Genomic DNA, 12,315 nt, shown 5'->3' with positions numbered 1-12,315 from the left:
AAAATAGAACTGTAAAGGGATCTTGAGATATATGGTGTGTTTTTTTGCCTACTGCTTTCTCCTTCACAAAAGCTACTTTTGAATTGTCTGAGAAGAGATTCAAGAAGGTGCAGCTTAACTATTAGTCACTGGTCTCAGCAGCAAGGCAGTGGCTGGGGGCCTTGATGAGAAGTGACTTATGTAAAGTGAGGAGATCAAATAGATAACAGCAGTTCAAACGGAGAATGTTGTATTTTGCAAATTTCAACTTTGGTTGACACATCTTCAGCTCTTATCTCACGTGGGAGTTGTTCTTGGAAAAAAACAACTTTTATATCTAGAGGAGAGCAATGTGGCGTGTGAAAAGGACAAAACTGACTACCTCCAATGGTAGCTCTGGTACCCCTTTTTGGTCAAGCGAGCTCTTTGTCATCATATTGTCACATTTCTACTACTGATGTTAACTTTAATGTTGTTGTTGTTATTATTTAATGAGAGGCAGCGTGTAAGACACTTTGGAGTTTAGTATTATACAGGGTGGAAGCAAAAGGCCCTGGTTTCCATGTCCCCTGGTTAGTCTGGAAGGCATATGTGTTCCCACATGCAGTTTATACGTAAGGCAAAACATACATGCATGCATATTATCGTAATTAGAGATGCAGACTCGAATTATTTTACTTACTCCACAGGGAGATCCTGTTTTAAATGATAATTTCTTTTGCTTTTGCTTTGCAGGAACTGTTCCCATACAGAGTTAAAATGCTAGTCTCAGAAGTATGTCCCTTTTCAAATAAAATATTTGTAATAAATGAAGTAAATATCTTAAATGTTCTCAAATGTTTGAGTATTAAATTTTCTTTAATGCATATTGCAAAAGAGAACGAGAAAATGCAAATTTCCCAGCATTTAAGATTAGTATTAATATGTTAGCAAAATTCTATTTCATTATTATTTAGAATCTGTCTTCAAGGGGAACATTTTATGATATATAAATGAAGTATCATTGTGTTTGTTTAGCTCAGTGTTCATTTTCAAAGACGAAATGTTAATATTTTGAAGTAGTGAAATGCAGTATTAGGACAGGCTTTGTTTTGAAATATCAAAAGGAAACAGAAAATAGTTTAATAGACCCTCTCTCCAGGACTGTGGCTCCACTACATTAGAGGCAGAAGAGACTGGCCTTCATTAAGATTAAAAACTTCTGCTCTGTGAAAGAGAATGAGAGGACAAGCCACAGACTGGGAAAATATTTGAAAAAGACACACCTGATTAAGAACTGTTATTCAAAATACACAAAGAATTCTTAAAATTCAACAATAGAAAGCAACCCAATTTAAAAAATGGGCCAGCCGTAACCGGGTTGGCTCAGTGGATAGAGCGTCGGCCTGCGGACTGAAAGGTCCCAGGTTCGATTCCGGTCAAGGGCATGTACCTTGGTTGCGGGCACATCCCCAGTGAGGGCTGTGCAGGAGGCGGCTGGTCGATGTTTCTCTCTCATCGATGTTTCTGACTCTCTATCCCTCTCCCTTCCTCTCTGTAAAAAATCAATAAAACATATATTTAAAAAAAAAAATGGGCCAAAGACCTTAACAGACACCTCACTAAAGAAGAGGTACAGATGGCATGTATGCCCATGAAAAGAGGCTCACCTCACGTGGCATCAGGGAAATGCAAAGAAAGACAGCAGGGAGATAGCCCTGTACTCTTAGAATGCCGCAGGCACAGAACACTCACAGGTGCTTTGAGGATGTGGAACTATAGGAGCTCTCTCGTGTTTGGGGATGTAAAATGGTGCAGCACTTTGGAAGTTTCTTTCTGCACTATCCAGCAGTCATGCTCCTTAGTATTCACACAAAGGAATCAAAATCTTATGCCCACACAAAAACCTGCTATAAAGCAGCTTCACTTTTAATTGCCCAAACTTGAAAACAATCAAAATCTCCGACACTGTAGGCTTTTGGCGGGTTCTTTTGCTCCTTTTGCTGGCCAGAGCCACATTAAGCCCACATTTAGGGTAGAGAAGAGGACTGTGGCATGTTCAGCTGATGCTTGGGGAGCGTCCAAGGGGGCCCCCTTTCATGATGGCCCATGAATGTGCTGTGCTAACCCTGTTCTAATGGTTCCCCCTGGTGACTGCCAGTTGCTTTGTTCAATAATATCTTTTAGTTATTCTTGAATTCTGGAAATTATTTAAGTAGGAACAACTAAAATCCATAGACATGCAGAAAAGAATATTAACTCCCTTGAAATTACTTGATCTGAAGCATCATTTTATCATATCCTATCTAATAATAGACAAACATGGTAATTAACCATACCTCCGCTACGCTTCCCATTGGCTAATCAGGGTGATATGCAAATTAACTGCCAACCAAGATGGCGGCTGGCAGCCAGGCAGCTGAAGCGAACATGAGGCTTGGTTGCCCTGGCGATGGAGGAAGCCAAGGTTCCCCGCCTGCCACAGCCCAGCTCTGAGCTCCAGTCTAAGCAACAATGTTGCAATTATAGAAGCTAAACAAACCCAGATACCTGCTTTCAGCCAGCCGGCCTTGGAGCTGGAGCCGCAACAAAGTTTCAATTACAGAAAGTAAATAAATCCCAGAATAAAAAAAGAAAAAGAAATAAAGGAGAGACTGGGAGCTTCAGTTACAGGCTTGGCCCACCTGAAAACAGCCCTCATCCAGACTGGACAGGCACCCCAGTGGGGACCCCCACCCTGAAGGGGGTGCGGGCAGCCTGAAAACAGCCCTCAGCCCCTCATCCAGGCTGGCCAGGCACCCCAGTGGGGACCCCCACCCTAAAGGGGGTGCGGGCAGCCTGAAAACGGCCATCAGCCCCTCACCCAGGCTGGCCAGGCACCCAAGCAGGACCCCCACCCTGATCCGGGGCACCATTCAGGGCAAACCAGCTGGCCCCCACCCGTGCACCAGGCCTCTATCCTATATAGTAAAAGGGTACTATGCAAACTGACCCTAACAACAGAAAGACTGGGAATGACTGGTCACTATGACACACACTGACCACCAGGGGGCAGACGCTCAATGAAGGAGCTGCCCTCTGGTGGTCAGTGCGTTCCCACAGGGGGGAGCTCTGCTCAACCACAAGCCAGGCTGATGGCTGCCAGTACAGCGATGGTGGTGGGAGCCTCTCCTGCCTCCTCAGCAGCGCCAAGGATGTCCGACTGCAGCTTAGGCCTGCTCCCCGCTGGCAAGTGGACATCCCCTGTGGGCTGCCGGGCTGCCAGAGGGATGTCTGATTGCCAACTTAGGCCAATCCCCTGGGGAGCAGGCCTAAGCCAGCAAGTGGTCATCCCCCGAGGGGTCCCTGACTGCAAGAGGGCACAGACCGGGCTGAGGGACCTCCCCCCACCCCCCCCACCCCCCGTGCACAAATTTTTGTGCACCGGGCCTCTAGTATATATATATAAGTGTCCAAATTGATCAGCACACCAACACTGGGTTTATATGGTACCACTTCCTTTAAAGATGATAGAGCAGTTCACAAATGCTGGTTAAAGAACAGGGACCACGTTCCTCCAAGCGCCAGATCCATCCCTGTAGCACTTCCATGTCCTGTGAGTTCCCTAAGGAGCTTGGAAACAGCTTTGGCCCAGACAGAGGAGTTGGGGCCCATTTCACAGGCGAATCTTTTCTGTCAGATCCATGGAAAACAGGACCGATTATAACTAATTTCTAAACTGTGTGACTAAGCAGGAGGAAACCAGAAATACATAGCATGCAATATGAACAAAAATGCTGCCTCCAGCTTTGCTTGCCTCCACTCATTGCCATGACCTACCATCTTGGACGATGAGAGGTTGAGCTAAGTCATCAGGGAGAGAGGACCAGCTTGTTCTCCTCACCCTGTGCCTTTTTGGGCCGTCTCCTGCCTCCCTTGCCTTTTATGCCCTCCTGGAATTTCCACCCTGTGCTTCAGCTGGAAGAGCCCCCTTGGAGCCACCAGGGTCACAGCCAGCAGCTGAATAAAGGCCAGGAGCTGGGCCTGCAGTAGGATAAGACACTGAGTCAGCAGCTTCCCTCCAATATTATTCCCTTTGAGCATTTTTATGTGAGGAAAAGAACCCTGTGCTAGTTTAAGCCATTAGAAATATGAGGACCCCTTTCAACACAACATTTCATTGTTTCGTGGTGATAATTGGGCTTTAATGCATTCAGTCTGTAGACAATACTTGCTCTGTAGGTGCACTTGTGAGCCCCTTGCAGTAACTGCACAATCTCCCAGGGGTCCTTGGGCCATAGGTTGAGATCACTGCTAAGGACTTCCAGGAGAGTGTGAAAACTCAAAGAAGAATATTATCAGTGGGCACAGTGGGAGTTTTAAAATATTTTATTTTTTAGAATTTCGTACTGATTATTTGTTTCCATTAAAAAAGTGTTTGTGTATGTGTATAAATTGACTAGATACAGCCCCCAAAGTTTGCATAGGACACCAGTTTAATTCATGCTGTTTTCAAGCTCCAGGGTTGAATAATTGTCCCCTAGCTGTGTTAGAGGTCACTGAGTCTTTGACTTAGACCAGCTCTTGGAAGCGTGGTATTTTGGTGGCGAATATGAGCTGTATCAGCATGCTTCCCCTACCACTGGCCTAAGTCTGACAAGACTGAAGCATGTATGCTATAGGCTGAATGTTTGCATCCTTCCTAAATTCATATGTTGTAATCCTGACCCCCAAGGTGATGGTATTAGGAGGCGGGGCCTTTGGGAGGTGATTAGGAGCCTTCATGAATGGAATTTGTGTTCCTCCAAAAGAGGCCCCAGAGAGCTCACTTGTCTTTCCATCTTGGGAGGGCATAGCTAGAAGACAGTCATCTGTGAACCAGGAAGTGAGTTCTCACCAGATACCCAATCTGCTTGCACCTTGATCTTGGACTTGAGAGGCTCCAGAACTGTGAGAGACAAATGTTTGTTGTTTAAGCCAACCAATCTGTGGTATTTTGCTATAGCAGCCCAAATGAGATAAGACAATGTATTAGATTCTTTAATATATATTTTAATCCTCACCTGAGGATATTTTTCCCCCATTGATTTTTAAATTATGGAACGGTGGAAGGAGGAAAAAATGGAGAAGGAGAGAGAAATATTGATGTGAGAGAAACACATTGATTGGTTGCCTCCTGCATATGGCCCTACTGGGGCTCTGGGGCTGGGGATCGAACCTGCAACCAGCTGTGGCTGTACTGGATTCTTAAACCTTTCTCTTTAGTTTTCATTATCTCTGATCGCCTTCCCTCCTCTCTCCCCTTCTCTCCCTTTCTTCCTTCCTTCCTTCCCTGCTTTGTTCTACAGATATCTGAGCACCATGTAGCTTAGGGAAGTTTATAGACTAATAATAAAACATGTGACTAAAAAGAAATCACAGAAATCTCTTAATTGCAAACTGTGATAAACGCTGAAGCAAAAATGCTGGTGCTGTGAGATTGTGTGACAGAGAGACACAGGCCCCTTGCAGGATCAGAGAACCTTCCCGGGGAACTGACAGTTGGACTGAATTGGGATTAGATGGTAAAGAGAGGAGTGTTTTCCAGGCAGAGGAAACAGAATGTGCTTAAAGGAAGAGCAACTATGCTGTGAGATGAAGCAAGAGCAAATCACACTGAGATTTTTAGGGCCTTTCTGTTTGGGATTCTGGCCTCAGTCTTATAAGTGGGCCTTCATACGTGAAATGCTTTCTTATGTCCAGATGAACACTGAGCCTAATGAACTATTGTATATGTGTTCTCTGATTTTCATGGGTTAATACTAACCACACAGCTCTTTACTGACTGTACTTGTCAAGTTGGGCTTCCATAACAGAATGCCACAGACTGGATGGCTTAAACAACAAAAGCTTGGAAGACTACAAGTTCAAGATCAAGGCACCATCCAGGTTAATTTGTGATGAGCCCTCTTTTCATGGTTTGCAGACAGCCACCTTCTCACTGTGTCTTCATATGGCCTTTTCCATGTTTGCAGAGAGAGAGAGAGGTGAGGGAGAGGGAGAGAGAAGGACACAAGTTCTAATCAGATTAGGGTTCACCCTTGTGACCTCTTTTAAACTTAATTACCTCCTTGAAGGTAATAGCTCCAAATACAGTGACATGGTTGGGGGAGAATGGGGGGAGGTCTTCAGCATATAAAATCAGCACTTAACACTGACCTATATAACCTGGAGCATGACTTTGGATGATTGTCCCCAAGGCAATACCTCATGTGGGCAGGTATCCTGGGAGTGGACCGGAAGTGAAGCCCTGCAGCGTTTGGGTTTGCTCATCTCTAAAGTGGTCATGGCTCTTGTGAGGGGGCAGGTGGCACCTCACTGGGGTGCTGCAGGTCAGCAGGACAGTGAACTTGAAGCCTTAACACATGGAGGGAGGCTAGAGACTTCAAGGTACAATTTCCTGTCTTCAGGTGGTAACTGGTAGCTTCAAGAATCACTTGAGACCTGCTATATATAAGAAGACCACAGAGCAGAAAATTATGAAGCTAAAGCAATTCAGAGTTCTTGCCCTTTTTGTGAGAACAATGATAACTGGTGTTAACTACATTTGATTGTGGAGCTCATGCTTCTTTCTGGCACTTTTAAATTAGTGATGCTTAGAAAAGTCACATTTGAAAAAAGGATACTGGGGAGATGAACATGGAAGGCATCCTATGTGTCATTCTCAAGGTTATTTCCTGGGCATGTTGATAAATATGGCATTAGCAGGGTCTTGAGCTCTATTGGAAGGGGAAGCTAGGGATATGTGGCTATTTTTGTTTTTGTCAATGCATCACAAGCTGTCAAAGAAAAGTTTATTTTCCCCTCAATGACATGCATCTGTCGATTATCTCTTTTCTTTCCCAAATTTAACTCTTCCATATTCTTAAGCTCTATTATTGGATGGAAAGGTTAATGAAAGAGAACTTAGAATAACATAAGGTATCTCCTGTACTCCTTTGCCAAATACATTATATGTAAGTATAGCTGTGTACTGTCTTGTATTTTATAGATTTGCAGACTTCATAGGTGGCAGAGAAAAGTGAAAACCTGGAGAAAAGAACATTGGACAAGAAACATGAGGCCAAGAGAAGTACTGTGGAATGATAGACTAATGAACAGGAAGTTATCAAGTACCTCTGTGTATAAGACACAGTGCTAGGCATTTAAGTACACAGGAAGACTTGGAACAAGCAAATGTTAAAATTTACATTTTAACTTAGACCAGCTGTAAATTTAAGCAAAATATAAAAGTAATTGAAGAAAAGTACCTATGAGTTGTCGAGGCTGGTATGGGATTGATTCATTGCCAAATGAATAGTGCTCTCAATGAAGTGATTGTCCCCAAAGCAATACATCATGTGGGCGCGTATCCTGGGAGAGGACCGGATTTTCTCCACTAGCATCCAATCTCCTTAACAATGAAGACCTTGTATGCCCTGTTTGCAATGATTAACATAGCATAGTATTAGGCATTCATTGGAATGAATGAATGAATGGTTCAAGGCTAGGAAACTAATTGTTTTAAAGTAAATGGGTTTTTTGCTTGTTTATTAAAAAGGTAAAACACAGAGAGGCACACAATTCTTAAATGTAGGCTCAGTTAATTTTTTGTATTTCTATGTACAAAACCATGTTCAGATGAAGTCACGGTGTGTTTCCAGCACACTGGAAGGTTCTCCAGGCCTCCCAGTTTGTACCACCCAGCAGTAACCACCCTTCTGACTGCTGCTGCCGGACTCTACTTCGTCCTGTTTTTTAACTTTTGTATAATTACAGTTACACAATGGTCCCTCTGTTGAGATTCAGCCATGTCACTGTTGCTCTTACAGGCATCAGCCGTTAATTCTTCTTCATTTCTGTGTATTGTTCTTTATGGACATTTGTGTTATTTCAAGTTTGGGGCTATTTTCTTTGTGTGGGGCTATTATGAATAAAGCTGCTATGAACATTCTAAGATTTGTCTTTTGATGGACATAAGCACTCACTGCTCTTGGGCATATCCAGGAGTGGAGTTAGTGGATCACAGAGTATTATTACCTTTAGCAGATATTACTTGGTTTAGCAGACATTTTTTCAAAGTAGTTATACCAATTGATTTTCCCACTGGCAATGTATGAGAATTTAAATATGGATCCTAAATTGTTTTATAGGTTTCAGTAAAGTTTATTCAAAATGTATAAAGACCCATTAAAACCAAGGGAAGGAGGGAAGAGTGTTTTTCAAGTTAGTATTGCTCATTTTTCTAGACTCTGAACCCTGAGGGCCAGACACAACATAGGCATTCAGGTGGTATTTGAGTGGATCCTGAGATAGGCCTATAGTTTAGGAAGGAAGTCAACTATGAGAGCAGAGCATAGTGGCAGCTGATTATGGAATTCTGACTTTCACAGATATCAAGGCTCCCATCTTTATCCCTTGCCAGTGTCATGATGTCATTAATTTAATAATCCAGAGAGACTGCTCTGTGCTGAGAACTCGTGTCCTACTATAGCTGCTAAATAAAATTGAGGGTGTTAGGCAAGACCGTAATAACACAGTGGCTGGTCCAGGGATGGGTTAGTGACCAGAGCTTCCCTCCGCTCCCTGAGCAGGGCAGGTTTGTGGACTGCCCGTAAGGGAAACTGTGATAGGGCCCTGCAGCAGGGCTGGGGGTAGGCTTAGGTCAGGTCTACACTAAGTAGGACAGAAAGCAGGCAGTGAATACTTTCAAAGAAATTCTTCATTTTGGCTCTCTTATCAAGGAAAATCTTCTATTTTTCTTTGTGTGGGGAAGAGGATGAACAGGGAGAATCACAAGCATGACTGTGAATAATTTGAATCTGGAAATATAAGCAGTGTGACTGTTGGGTAAAGCTACTTTAACAATAATAAAAGCGAACTTTGGGGACCTCCTGAATACCAGCTATTCTTGTTCAGTTCTTATAACCCTGTGAAATGGGTCCTCTTAGTCGTCCCATTTCTCAGATATGGAAACTGAGAGACACAGAGAGAAAACGTAACTCTCCCGAGGTTGGTCACACAGCTAGAGCATGACAGAGTAGGAATTTCCAGACACCAGGCTCTTAGCCACTCACGGCACAACAGCTGCCTATTAGTTTTGGTGCTTTCAAAAAGAAGTATTTTTCAATGACAGTTTACATTTAGTATTATTTTGTATTAGTTTTGGGTGTATAGTTTTGATGCTCTGAAATTTTAAATTTATGGTCTTTATACGGGCCTCCAAAAGTTGACTATGTGACTTGAACACTTCAACGACTTTTGTATGTAATTTCTCCCTGTGACGGTAGATTTGTAGTTTGAAGAAAGCATGATGTGTAGAGGTGTTAGACTAACCCATAAATCTCAGTTTTTAAAAAGAAAAATTTTAACCTAATATTAATTGATCTGTATCAGAAAACCTGTGCGTTGGCAGCCAAACATTACAGTAATGTCTGTAAATTTACATATACTATGTGTGTATGCTCGAGAACTAAAGAATACTTCTGAAAAGTTGTGAGTTACAAAACCTTTTCACATAATTACCATCTGGGCACCTGTCTTGTGGTATGTGCTGTACAAGATAATCTCCAAAGCATCTTGAACTAGGTTTTTTAGCCAAATCCCCATTTTTCAGATGAGGGAATTGAGGATTAGATAGGCTGAGTAAACTGTCCAGCATTTCATAGCTAGGAAACCTCAGTGCTGGGATTTGAACTAAGCCTGTTTAATTTTAAGGGCCAAGCTCTTTCTATGATACCGCAGGCTTCCATTTGTGCAAAGGAAACACTCAATTTCAAAGAAATTGCCCTTGTGTGATAATATCTCCTGCCCGTCTCCCCCATCCATTTTTTAATCAGTGTATGACATCAAATTAAGTTTCCAGGAGAACAATTTTGAATTGTAATGGATGGCATTGTTCACTGTGTCAACATTTTAAAATTTATTCCGATTTTACTGCCAATACCATCTAAATACCGGAAGCTTTAGTCAGAAGAATGCTAATAAGCCTGATTTAGTTGTCAAAATTTCTGGGGAGGGGAGGGGGGAATCTAATGAGCAAACAAGTAAGTCACTGTGCGCACCAAATAGAAATCTAGCTGAATTGATACAGCAGAGGCCTAAGAAATGGGGCCGTTTGGAATAATTTCATCCAAGTAGCATAGGAGGTAAAAGAGACTGACCAAGAAAAATTAGGTCAGTTATTCAGTTAATCCATATATGAAAAAATACATATTATACCAATCTTATACTTGCTTTGGGTTGATTTTACCATTTCAAAACACTGTGTAATTTATGACAGTGCCACTAACAATATTTACCCAATTTAAGAAGTTGTTAACATTATTTTGACCTCCATTTGCATTTGGGAGGTATATTTGCACTTTACAAGAACATAAGTAGTTACTTTAAATATGGGTAAGTTAAAACATTTAGCGTCTCCTGCTCCCCGCCCCAAGGATTCATACCAGTAATCAAAGAGACACCAGCAATGTGATATTGGAGACTGGATGTTCCAGTTGTCATCGATATAAAAGGTAGAGTACTCACCGGAAAATTTCCCGTTAGCAGGGCACTGAGTTAAGACATCCTTATAAGAGTGTTCTTTCATCTGGGTTTGGGATTTTGGTCATCTATTCTTTCAAGATTTAGGGCTTAAGAAAATCACTTGTGTTTAGGAGTGCATATTAAAACTCATTTATCAACAGTTAGTCAACTGAGTAGGCAGAGAAATGCTATCTGTGAACATAGGACTACAAACTGTGGGCAGCTTGCCCAGGGGTCTGGGCAGAACATGCTGATCAGCACAGCCCTGGAGCTTCACCCTGAGTGAAGTCAGCCTCTCCATTGTGATCTAGTAAACACTTCCATTCTTGCCATCCAAGTGACCCATTAGGAGGAGCAAACTTCTGCAAAGCAGGATCAGGATGCAAGGGTTTAGGAGGTGTTTTTTTTTGTTCATCTTTCCCTCTCTTGGCTTTTGTGAGCTCTGATAAAAATCAGATTCTCTGATTTTTACTTTTTTGTGTTTTTTTGTTTTATTAATCCCCACTGGAGGATGTTTTTTCCATTGATTTTAGAGAGACTGGAAGGGAGTGGGGAGGAGGAGGAGGAGAGAGAGAAACATTGATGTGAGAGAGCCACACCAATCAGTTGCCTCCTGCATACGCCAAAACGGGGAGAGGGGATACTTCAACCCAGGTACATGCCCTTGACCAGACTCGAACCTGAGACCCTTTGGTTTGAGGGCCGATGCTCTAACCACTGGGAAGCACTGGCCAGAGCTAATTTTTGCATTTTGGTCCTTGGATATTTAGAGTTTAAGGCATAGTAGACATGGTGATGGAAATTATTATACACACAGGTCTTGGGAATTCTTTATCAAATCCCAGAGGTAAGCAGTGTTTTGAGACTGTAATAGGGGAAGCACAGGACCAATTATCTTATGATTTCTCTAACTTGGAAGTGTATTATCAGTTCCGTGAGTGGGAGGGAAGCTTTTAATACGCCGCTGTCAGGGGTTGTTGGCAAATCAATGGATGGTAAATGTAAGCAGTGGTTGCCTTGCCCTGAGAGTAGCATGAAAATTCTCATTTCTCAACTTGCTTTACAAGAAAACAAGTCTTGTTGCATGTCGTTTTTACTGAAGCCTTTCATCAGCAAAGCTTGTCTGAGTGCATGCTCCTGTCCATTTGGTTTCAGTGATCAGTCACAATGAGCTTTAGCACACTTCAGCATACGTCTTGCATACGTCAGTGAAGTGTGAGGCCTGCCAAGTGCAGATATGCCTGTGGTGCAGCCGGGCTTGCAAAGGTGGAGCTGGTGGAGCCCTCAAAGAGTCAGGTCTTAGGAAGAAAAGACACACATGTCAAAATCTCTGATTAAAATGGACTAAGGAAAGTCCAAGAGGTGCTGAGCGAAGACTATGGAAGTTAACCTGGAGAATTACTTCTCACTGAGCCATAGATAGGAAAGGACTCCATGTCATCCACATGGGGTCTTAAAGGAAGATGGGATTCCGGCTTTGGAGATGTAACGGCAAAAGTTTTGTAGCTGCAGGAAACCCACAGAGTAGGCAGAGTGGGTTTGTTAGGGAGAATTGCAAGAAGTTCTGTTTGGTTGAAGATTTCAAACAGCCTTGCGTGAAAGATAAAGTTGGAAAGTTAATTGGGGTTAGATTATGGAGGCCCTTTAATACTAGGATAAGGAATTCTGGCTTTATTCTCTTTCCTTCCTTTTAAATATGAACTCAAGTGTTTTAACTTAAGATCTGATTATTATGTATGTTTATTAATAAAGACTAAAGTGACCCTTTTGGCAGTTTGTTGCAAAACAAAGAATAATACTGTTACACCACTGCAGTGTTTGTGGTATGGGTCA

General features: G+C 42.5%; 1 protein-coding gene across 10 annotated transcripts in view; it reads left to right on the top strand.

The window, feature by feature from the left end:
- OSBPL6 (oxysterol binding protein like 6) overlaps positions 1–12,315 on the top strand; it is a 172,206-nt gene that overhangs the window by 57,694 nt on the left and 102,197 nt on the right. The window lies entirely within an intron of this gene.

This window comes from Myotis myotis, unplaced genomic scaffold (genome assembly GCF_014108235.1).
Source record: "Myotis myotis isolate mMyoMyo1 unplaced genomic scaffold, mMyoMyo1.p scaffold_m19_p_8, whole genome shotgun sequence".
In the NCBI taxonomy this organism is placed as follows: domain Eukaryota; kingdom Metazoa; phylum Chordata; class Mammalia; order Chiroptera; family Vespertilionidae; genus Myotis; species Myotis myotis.
The sequence above is the reverse complement of the archived record's forward strand: the minus strand, read 5'-3'. Positions and strand labels throughout refer to the sequence as shown.